At 36.8% G+C, this 10,904-nt stretch overlaps 3 pseudogenes; 1 reads left to right on the top strand and 2 right to left on the bottom strand.

Moving 5' to 3' along the window:
- Positions 1-779: 779 nt before the first annotated feature.
- LOC120137316 lies at positions 780-3,463 on the bottom strand (annotated as a pseudogene).
- A 1,834-nt stretch (positions 3,464-5,297) lies between these two features.
- LOC120137315 lies at positions 5,298-7,715 on the bottom strand (annotated as a pseudogene).
- On the top strand, positions 7,714-10,771 carry LOC120137314 (annotated as a pseudogene).
- Positions 10,772-10,904: the final 133 nt, after the last annotated feature.

Here is a 10,904-nt window from a genome sequence, read left to right as displayed (position 1 = left end):
ATGTAATTGCGGTCATTGCAGGTATCGCGGTCGAAATTTTTTTAAAGTTTTATTTTTAAATTAACTGAATCTTTTTTAAAAAAAAATAGAATATCGGAATAAATACAATAGAAAGAATAACGGCCCGTTATTGTCGCAATTAATCGCTACCCATTAAATTACGGCCGTAATCTATCGTTATTTGTGTGATTTCGCTTCACACCACTATTTTTGCAAGGATAAACTAATTGAATGACCACCCAACTACAGAGTTGGTGTCAATATGACCACCATTTTCAAATTTGCGTCAATACGACCATTGCACTATTTAAATGAGTTCAATATAACCATTAGCCGTTGGCATTTGACGGAAGTGCTGACGTGGCAGCTAAAAAAATTCGTATAATTATATATTTAATCCTTATTCCAGCGGAGTAAAATCTCGAGTGTCCCAAGTCAATCTCTTGCTTAATTAGGCTTTAGATTAAACTTTAATGTTCATTAGGCTTTAGATTAAACTTTAATGCGTTTTCCACCTTCTGGAAATAAACTTGCTGGGTCCAATTCCATGTATGATTGAGAAATGATATTTTGTTAATATGGATATACTATATGATTTTCTGTATGTTTCAACAAAATACAGTAATATTCTGTAGCACAATTGATGAGATATTTTTGAAGTTCCAAAGATATTAAAAGACTCAGGAACCTGCCTACAAGCTGATGGATCTGTAATTTGTAAGTCAGTTACAATTGATGTTAAGTATCCATCATCTGAACATTGGAACAATGCATAAACCTCACCCAAGTTGGCCTGCTATTCTTATGATCGAAGCGTATGTGCCGAGACCGGCGATTATCAACCCAGAACTCCGATGCAAATGCACACTGTTATCTGAATACACGACACAAAACACCAAGGTTGAGGCCATTTTCATTGCAATAGGCACTGCGGATATATGTGCTGATCTTGGATAAGCTCAGGATTCTTACTTGTAACTTGGTTAATCGATCGCCGAATATGCGGGAACACAATAGTCTGCGACAAAACATTAGACGGAGAAATTGGTTCATAGATATCGATGTCCGATACATATTCGGACCAAGTTTGTGTGTTAGTAGTCTACAAATGAGGAACTTACTATCAACATTGCCAACAAAGATCCTGCCAATGCCATCACAAAAGCTGCACAAGAGTAGACAAACGTTCATATGTTAGTAATCCGTTTTGCTTGGAGTGGAAGAAAAGAAAAACAGTTGAACTTTTGGGCTTATGAAGCTTATTCTAAAGTAACCAAACAAATAATCAGAACCATATGTTGTTACCGAAAAAGGGAACTTTCATCGCGACGACTAGAGTTGAAATCACTAATGCTGTTCTGATGAGTATTGAAACACCGTAAGATCTAAACCACGTCGAAGATAAGAGTTCTTCGAGACTCAATGCAGTGGGAGTGAGCGTCAAGGCATACTTCGATATTGTTATGATAACCTGAGATTAATGTGTATATGTCATGCTTAAAATACTTTACCTCAATGAGCAGCACCATTAATTGCTTAATGCATAAGTGATAAGAGTGATCCAGGACTGTCCAAAAGGAGGAACCAGAAACCAAACGGGAGCATCAGTCTCGTTTAACATACGACGGTGCAGATTGCGATTTTCGAAGCCAAAAATTCCGTGGGCATGTTTAAAGTAAACTGAGATTCAACTGAGTCACCAAATATCAGAAAGCCAGAGATTGCTATCCCTGTGCTAAGGAACCAACAAAACGTAAAGCTGGAAAAGAGGACAAAAGAAGTTAACAAGACCGATAATTCCGAAAGATTTTGTAATAAGAGAACATAAATAATTTTGATTATAGCTATAAGAAGGTGAAATTTTATGTTACCTGCCTATAAGAACAAAAGGAAATAGTGAGGGCTCTCTCATGGAAGAATATATATTTGGGAAAACTGAATGGCCAGCGTAGCAGAAACTATATATACCGACCGAGATTGGAAGATTTGCGAGGTTAAGGGAGGTTCCGCCTTGATGAAACCCGACATGATCGATTCCGATCCATAACAAGCAAAGAACCATTAAAATTGATGCTCCAACTACACCAACTGAACAATTTAAAGGTTAGATCAGCATTCATATGCTAAAACATGTGTGGGGAGGTGAAAGGAGAAAACCTGAAAGATACGAGAGCAAGCCAAGGTCTCGAAGCCAAACAGTTGGGAGAATGAAAAGAGTTCCTATGATAGCAAATACTTGAGGAGCATTGAGATATATTCCGGCAAAATGCATGCCGGTGTTTGGGAAAATCGTCGACAGGTTATCACTCATCATTATTACATACTCCACACATGCCGCCTACAGATCAGAGGGTGCTGCTCAAAATTTAGTGCAGAACATGGAGTGGAAACCATATTAAACAGAGAACTTAATAGACAAATGACAGAGAAATCAGTGCACTTACATATAATTCTGCATACAAAATCACCTGCATTTCAGAAATTAAGACCAAAGTGTCAGTATCACATCTCTAAGTACAAACAGAACATATACGTTGTTATAATGATCAACTTACGGATATCATTAAGCGACCGGCTACACCGAAAGCAACCTGACCAATATCAGGATAAGTTTGCAGACCAGGAGAGCTTTCTAAACATCTCTTTAATAAAACCCCGGTATAGCAGGCAACGATACCGAATATTACGAGTAATGTGAGGCTAAGCCACCCTCCTTCTTTGACTGCATAAGGAGTTGTAAGGAGTCCTATGCCCGACAGAACATTGACTCCTACATAAAATGAAACAATGATCTAAAATTAGTGGAGCTCCTTGAGCATCTTCGTCTATAATCCAAAATCAGCCACCAAAGTAGAGCTTTTAGCCGCTCAAACAGCCTGTTACATGGTTCATTACCTTTAATAAGTGCTTGGATAAATGAACACTGATTCTCTAAGGGTGGTATTGATCCGTTGATAGATATACTTTGCTGCGAGGCTATGAGATTAGGGGTATGCGCTTCTTCATCCAAAATCGTCTCGAAAACAGCGGATTACCGAGGGAAGAAGACTCATCATTGAGACTTGGATATTTGCAAGTTGAGCTGGTGCTCCCCACTGATCCTGTTACACCACTTATCTTTAGGAAACTAAGGGATTGAGGCGTAGCCCTTTGAGCATATCCATTGATTCCCTGCAAGTATTCAACGAGGCATGATTCTGTTTCGATATCGTAATGTAGCTCCATCTTGGATAACAAATAATAACAATCTGCACCCATGTTCGTACCTGTAACTTTGAGGCCAATTGGAATTGTTAGCTCCAATGAAATTGTTGGAGGAATTTCGAGACGGGAAGGTGAAATCGGATTCAGTGTCATCCTCGGCGTGTCCGCATACCCTTTCGGCTCGATTTTCTTCATCGTCTGTTTGGAATGCATCTTCTCGATCTAAACCAACACCAATATCCTCCTCATCAATCTTCATATCTTCCCCTCTTTTCTCCTATACAAAATTAACACACAAACATATATATATATTTGTGTATATATATCTATACCTAAGGAACAGCAAAACTGAGGGATATGTTTTTTCTTTTTCCACTTCCAGGGAGAATTAAATTTGTGTAATACAAAACGGAGTGAGAAACAATAGAAAAAAGAGGCGGATTGATTGTGTTTGTTTCTCCTACGTGTTTTTCATGATGGAAAATGTAATGAATGTGGGGATGATTACAGCATGCATGCAAACTGCAACGCATGGATCTGGTCATTTGTGTCATATGAATGTCGAAGTGAACGCGTGGCAATCCTATGATGATTTCACCATTAATAGCGATCATTTGAGGAGATCCGAACTTGTGGGTTGCATTTCATGTTCCTCATTTGCCACATCAGCTTTGTTTTCCCTACTAGGTAGGATTTATTATCTGCTACTTAGTTTTGGTTACAATTTAACATTATAACATGATTAAGGTATATATATCAGTAAAGATAGAGTTATATCAAATATTGAGAGGTGTAAAGATGGGATTAGATCAAACATTGAGAGAGGTCAAATTGCTAAACTTCATAAATTAAATAGAGGCATAATAGTTATTTAACCTTAAATTTTAGGAGGCAAGGACTAATTCGATTAATGTTTAAATCCCAAGGACTTAAAATGCCATTAGATATTTTTTTTTGAAAGATTACAAAGTCGCTCCCAATAATTTTTATCTCTATCCCCGTCATGTGACCTATATTACAAATCCAAAATCCAAAATTAAGTCCATCCCGCGACACGCAAGTAGGATGTTCACTTTTTGGTTTTAACTTAATTAACTTATGAATCAAATTAGTTCGGTTAATTTGGTCGGTCACCGAATTAGTTTGACCAGGGAACGATTAATAATTATTTTAATATTCGGTTAACGGTTATTCGGTTCGAAATCGGTTAATTAATCGAATTAACCAAATTAACCGAAATTATAAATATTAAACATATTATATATGTTAAGTGCTTAAATAAGAATTAAGACCCATTTATTTTTTAACCACACTATACTCACTAAATTATCAATACCTAATTAAATTTTAACCCAAATAAAAAAATATCTCTATTATATTCAAATTAATCTAATTAAAAAGATTTATAAAAATATTTGGTTAATTCAGTTAAACGACCAAAACAACCGATCTTTTTTAGTTCAGTTAATATTTTCAAAAAAAGAAAAAAGTTCGATTAATTCGACTAATAGTAATTTGGTTCAATCGGTGGCCGAATTAACCGTTTGAAACACGCGAGATTAAAATTATCCTGTTCCAGCATTTACGTGTGACGAAACTTACTTATCTCCATTATATTCATCTCGCGGTTCATTCATAAGTTATATTTTATAAATATCAGTTAATAAATGTAAAGTAATTTTTTATATCAAAAAGTATGAAATGCTCGTCTTTCGAATTCCCATCACGTTCGTAACATTATTTCCATTGTCATACAAACAATGTCTTAAGTATATCATAAATGTGTTCAACAAGCATTATCAAAATTATTTTTTAAAATATTTTTTTTATGTATATTGCCATCGTTTTCAAGCACTGTCAGCTCTGCTTGATACCACGTGGAATCTCTTAGGCCAACCATAATAAGAAGTAAATTTGTCCATGACATGTTTTCATTTTCATCTTTATCTTTTATACCATCCAACTCCAAACTCGATATACACAAAAAAGAACTATTGGCCCTTAATTATATCAATCCGTCTTTATAGATAAGTTCTATTACATCACTTCTGTACCATAAATAAAAGGAATGAATTTCTTCTTATTATAGCATTTGTTAATTTGACTCGGTTTGCCTTTACAACGAGCACGTGTGCTTCCCTATCCGGGTTCACCACCATCAAATTCAGTACACAGATAAAAGCACAACACTAACATGATGGGATCTTTTACAAGGCAAATAAAATGCTTAATTAGATATTGAGCGACAGTATTAGACGATGTTGCAGATAAAGTCTGCAAAGATGCAATCATATATACAGTTTACTCTCGGCCGGAAAATGGTAACAAGGTTCGGGTTGTGAATGTTACAAGAGACACAGCAGGTCCTGTGCCAGGGTCGCAATTCAGCATTTGTCTACAGAGTTTGCTACTACATTACAACGGCTACAGTCCGTCAGTAGTTGGAACTCCAGATTCTGAATATAACAATCCAACACAAAGTCACAAACTAGTTGAAATGGAATAGATTCTATGGTGTCAAACGTTCCATCCTAACATGAACGACATGAGAACCTCATTTCCCAAGAAGCATGACGTCCAAGAAAGCATTGAAAAAAAATTAACCCAAAATGATATGCAAACCACAAGCCACGGTGAAGATCTGTCATCACAGTTCAAATGAATTCTTTAGATAAGGCATGTATGGTTAAATCATTGATAATTTCCAAACACTTTACACCAACCATAATTCCACAGGGCATAAAAAAAAATGTAATCATAAATTTTAGCAGGTCTTCTAATTTGATGATACATGAAAATCAAAGAAAAACTTTACGATTACAACATACAAAGCATATACAAAAAGATGTATGCATACATTGTACAATATGTATGCTCCTCAATATACAAAAAGATGTATTGCATACATTGTACAATATGTATGCTCCTCAATACCATTTACTTAGTTCTAATTCTAAATTCGTATATCCAATGACGAAGGCCATCTCACCAGCCATCCAAGTGAAGAAAGAGAAGGGAATTCTTTTTTCCAACAACAAAAATTCTTTTGTAGGGAAACAGAAATGCATATTATATTATCATAAGCAGCATGTCTAAGCAGATTTCTATGGCAGATAGTTCTTCAATAACAATTAATTCCACAAATTAATGCCTTCATTTTGAAACCAGGAACAAACAGAAGCGAAGGCCAGTAGGACCCCTTCCCATTAATTTATATCAGTGTAAATTATAATTGATTAACAAGGAGAAGATAGTATCCAAGCTGTCCAACCAACAAATACACTGGACTTATACTTGTCTCTATCCACATCTACATTAATGCACAATTCAAACAAAAGATAAATCAAGTAGAGCAATGGCTGCAGATAGTTCGGCTTCCAGTCAAGTAAACCACAAAAATAACATAAACGACTCAATTGAATTTAGAACAGCAAATAAACAACAGATTTCTGATAATAAGTACATTTAAGTAAGAAAAAAAAAGCATAAATTATGGAGACAAAACTTACTAATTGAACTTTTTTAGGCCTACGATTGATTTATATGCGAAGTTAACCCAGCAACCACTAAACAACCCTACTAGCCACAAAACTTTCTCCATCCACTTCTTCTGCCTCATTCGTGCACATAACAACTCATCAAAGCTTCTTTCTCTTTTGACGGGACTAATGCTTCATTTCTTCACAAAAAGTGTTGTATTTACATCAAAGTAAATCATACAATCTACAAACATCCCCTTCCTTGAGGAAAACTGCAATACTATAAAGAAAGGTTAACATAACATTGAACAGATGATACATTCAACCACCATTCAATCCTCAAAATCCCATTCGCTATCCCTTCTGGACGACCTCCCAAACACTGAACTCGATCTACTTCTCCTTGTAAATCCAGAATCTGAGCCCGATCGCGATGAGCTCCTAAATCTTCCAAAAAAAAAACAAAATTCCGGAAAACACGACCTAATCCTACTCTCTTGTGACCTTCTCCCACTAGGCGCCCATGAAATCCTTCTGGGAGCACCCGCATTATTGAACCCACCATCCATCTCAGTAAACACTACGGGAAACTCCCTCTCCGCTGCTCTAGTCCCTCCAGTAAACCTCCCCACAGAAAACCCACCTCCCGGTAACCTCCATGGTTAATCCCACAGCTTCTTCATCTCTAACAGCATTATTTTCCACTAAGTTATTTCCGTTATTTTCTGTTGGGAATTCATGGCGGCAAACAGGGCAAGAGTTCCGAATAGAAAGCCAAGGTAAAATACAATCTGAATGGTAAATATGCTTACAAGGCATTTCCCGAGCTTCGGTGGAGCTTGAATGCCTCTTTACAAACTGCACAATGAGATTCCGATCTTACGTGGCTTCCCACGATTTTTATCACCGGCATTGATTCAATTGCCGCTTTGGAGGCAGGCGGTTGATCGAGACGGCAACTCCGTTGGCTTCTAATTGAGATAACTGATCAAGAAGCCGATCAAAACCTGACCCCGACGTGTCGGAATACATGGCGGCGGCAGGGAAACGATGGTGGATGGAGATCGAGAGGGCGTTTCAATTCTTCGATGAATCCTCCGCCACAATCGGGGCAGATGAGCGAATCTTGGGTAGATCGGAGCCGGAGCCGGATCCGTATGAGCGGTTGCATCTGTAGCACAATAGGAGATCTAATCGATTCCATATAAACCCAAAAAAGATTATCAAGAAATTAAAACGTAGAAATTGAGAAATCAAGAATTTAAAGAACCCTAGAATTAGAGAGAGAAAGAAATGATAAAAGGGGAAAAGATGCGTCATGCGTGGAAAACTTAACGTATGAGCGCGTGGTTTCTACGCTTTCAATTACTTCTTTAACGGAGTTTGGTTGCTTCTTCAGTTGTATAGTTAACGACGTTAGTGATCTCGGAGGAGAAGAGGGCGATGGCCCCTTGAATGGAAAATTGTACTTTTGACCAATAATTCAATTTAGTCTCTTATGATTCCTTTATTAATTGGAAAACTATCTTTTGACCCTTCTAAAATTCAATAATCAATTAGCCCAAACATTTCTAAGTTAATATTACTAAAAATTGAAGAACTAATTTATTTTTAATTAATATTTTCAATTTTAACACAATAAAAATATTAAAACCATAATTAGGTTGAAATTACGTTAACAAAAATATTTGTAAAAGAAATAAAAAAAGTAACCACATGTTTAGTATCTCGATGATGTTTTTGTTTTGTTTTGGTCATCCAATTATGTGTTTTTTAAATCATATATAATGTTACAATTTCGTTTCATTTTTATAATTCATTGTTAAAAAATTAACATTGATACTGATGTGTCATCTTAACATAATATCACGTCATCATTGAAAAATAAAAAAATTAAATGTCAGCAGTTCTATAAATTTTAACGGAGTGATAAAAGTGATACCAAAATATAACACTAGGTCTGATTTTTAAACAAAAATAGTTAGATGACCAAAACAGACAAAAGTGATAATGAGAGTATTAAACATGCAGTTTATCCTAACAATTAGAGAAATTATACTAGATTATTGGGTTCTATAAACCCAAACCTACATAGTGAAATGGGCCAATGGATAGATCATCAAAATACATAGCGTTGGTCTGCAGTCGACAAATTTCGGTAGGCGCCGCCGCGGCAGCGCTTTCCGCCACTTTCTAATTTCAAAGGAAAAGTCTCAAATCGCCTGGAATTTTCACTGAAATTCTCTATTTGAAGGAAACTCAGCTCAGTTCTCCGGATTCTCTTCTTTAATGTATCTTCAAAAGAGATTCAGCGTATGAAGGAGATAACTTTGGTTTTGCAACTCCAGAGCAAGTATTGGAAGCTCAAGGAGCTACGGCTGCTGATATTGAAGGTACTGTTGCAGAATCCTTAAGTTTTTTCTTCTTCTGGGGTTTATGGGTAGCTTTGTTTACAATCTGATTTGATGGTGTAAGATATGTTGGATGAGTGCAAGAACATGTTGAATCTATTGACATGGCCAATGGTAAGTTTTCTCTATCATTTTTGATGCTATATATCTCCAGTGTTAGCTATGGTTGTTGGCTGCTTAGGGTTAGATTGTATGCAAGGAGAATCCTTTTTGTGTTTCATGGGATAAGTATCCTGAGGATGCTACCAATGATGGAATCGATTATTTCCATTTTAGTTAACTTGTTGCATCATATAACCTTTGCGTTCTGGTTCTGGTGCTGTTTCTGCTTAAATAAGTCTTGCACTTTTAGTCTTTTCAATTGATCCACACTATATATGCTTATACAGTCTGTGTGCTCGCTTGAGGCAGATCTGCACTCAATTGGTAGCTTGGTTCCTCTCCTTGGTTATTTGAAGAATTGCCATGCCAACATTCGAGCAAAAGGTGCAGAAGTTGTATGCACCATTGTACAGAATAATCCTCAGAGTCGACAGTTGGTTATGGACCAACTGTACGAACCAAAGCACTTTACGCAATAACTTGTGAGTACAATTTCTGTAGGATACTTCTTAATCAGTGAACATGCTCGTACAGAATCTTTGAAGTATTTTGACGAGGCATCTTCTCTCCTTGGATTTCAGCCTTGATTAGCCACAACAAATCGGTATTGCAGTATTTTGACTTGCAAATGGTTATGTGGCCTTGAGAGATGCTTTGGGAACTGAGGATGTAAGATTTCAAAGGTAAACTTCAGATCAGTCTTTGCAGTTCAAGCTTGCTTTATCATTCTTTCGATAATAGGTTTTTTGGCTGCATTTGAATTGTTTCCACTGTAAAAAATAAATGATTTCTAAATATTAAATAGTTACCTACAGTTCCATGTTCATGTGTTTATTATTTTGTAGTTTGTGTCCCTGCCGGTTTTCTAATTTAATTGCCTTTTTCTTCCAGGAAAGCCTTGAACTTGATTCAATGTTCTGAGCGAGCTGGGGTTTCTCCGCATAATGTTACATCTTGCCTTTAGCGAGGATGCAGAAGTAAGAGAAGCTGCTCTTCGTTGTCTCCTTGAGCTTGCCCGGGACAAGACGGGTGGGAACAATTGTGGTCTAGGTGAAGACGACAAGAAGCTGAATCAAATCCTTGAAGAACAAATTAAAGCTATCAGTTTGATATCTCCTGAAGACCTTGGTGCTGCCAGAGAGGAGAGGCAGCTTGTGGACTCCCTTTGAGGCAGCTTGTGGACTCCCTTTGAAGTAGGTCATAAGGAGCCTTCTTCCCATAGAGTGAATGGACTTTTAGCACTTCCCGGTGAAGATGAGCCTCGTCCTGATGTTGCCAGCCAGCATTTGAGCCTCTCTCAGAGGTTGGGCTCGTACCAGCGATTCGAACTCCAGTTTGTAAAAGCAAGATGCTCATCTATCATTAGGACCAAGCCCTTCAAACTGGTGGTGTCAATAGTCAAGGTACCAGTAGAACAAGTAAACTGAAGCTGATGTTAAATCTTCTCATAATGCCCTAGGCCTATCCTGATAAGATTAGCACTAGATTTGTTTATTTTGGCATGTTTTTCAGAGTTGTTTTTCCTATTGCTCACTTTTACATATTTTAAATTTAATATATGATTACCACTAGGTATGCATACATATCTTGTCCATTGGCTTAACTGGAAATACTATGTCGCATGAATATCCAGCCGACTCGAGTTCGGATAACTTAAGTTGTGACAACAACTGAGTCATTGTTAACAAAATGATACTTGTATCACAAG

The sequence above is a fragment of the Hibiscus syriacus genome, unplaced genomic scaffold, assembly GCF_006381635.1.
Source record: "Hibiscus syriacus cultivar Baekdansim isolate YM2019G1 unplaced genomic scaffold, ASM638163v2 tig00110656_pilon, whole genome shotgun sequence".
Taxonomy (NCBI): Eukaryota; Viridiplantae; Streptophyta; class Magnoliopsida; order Malvales; family Malvaceae; genus Hibiscus; species Hibiscus syriacus.
Note: the sequence above shows the minus strand (reverse complement) of the source record. Positions and strands in the feature narration are given on the sequence as shown.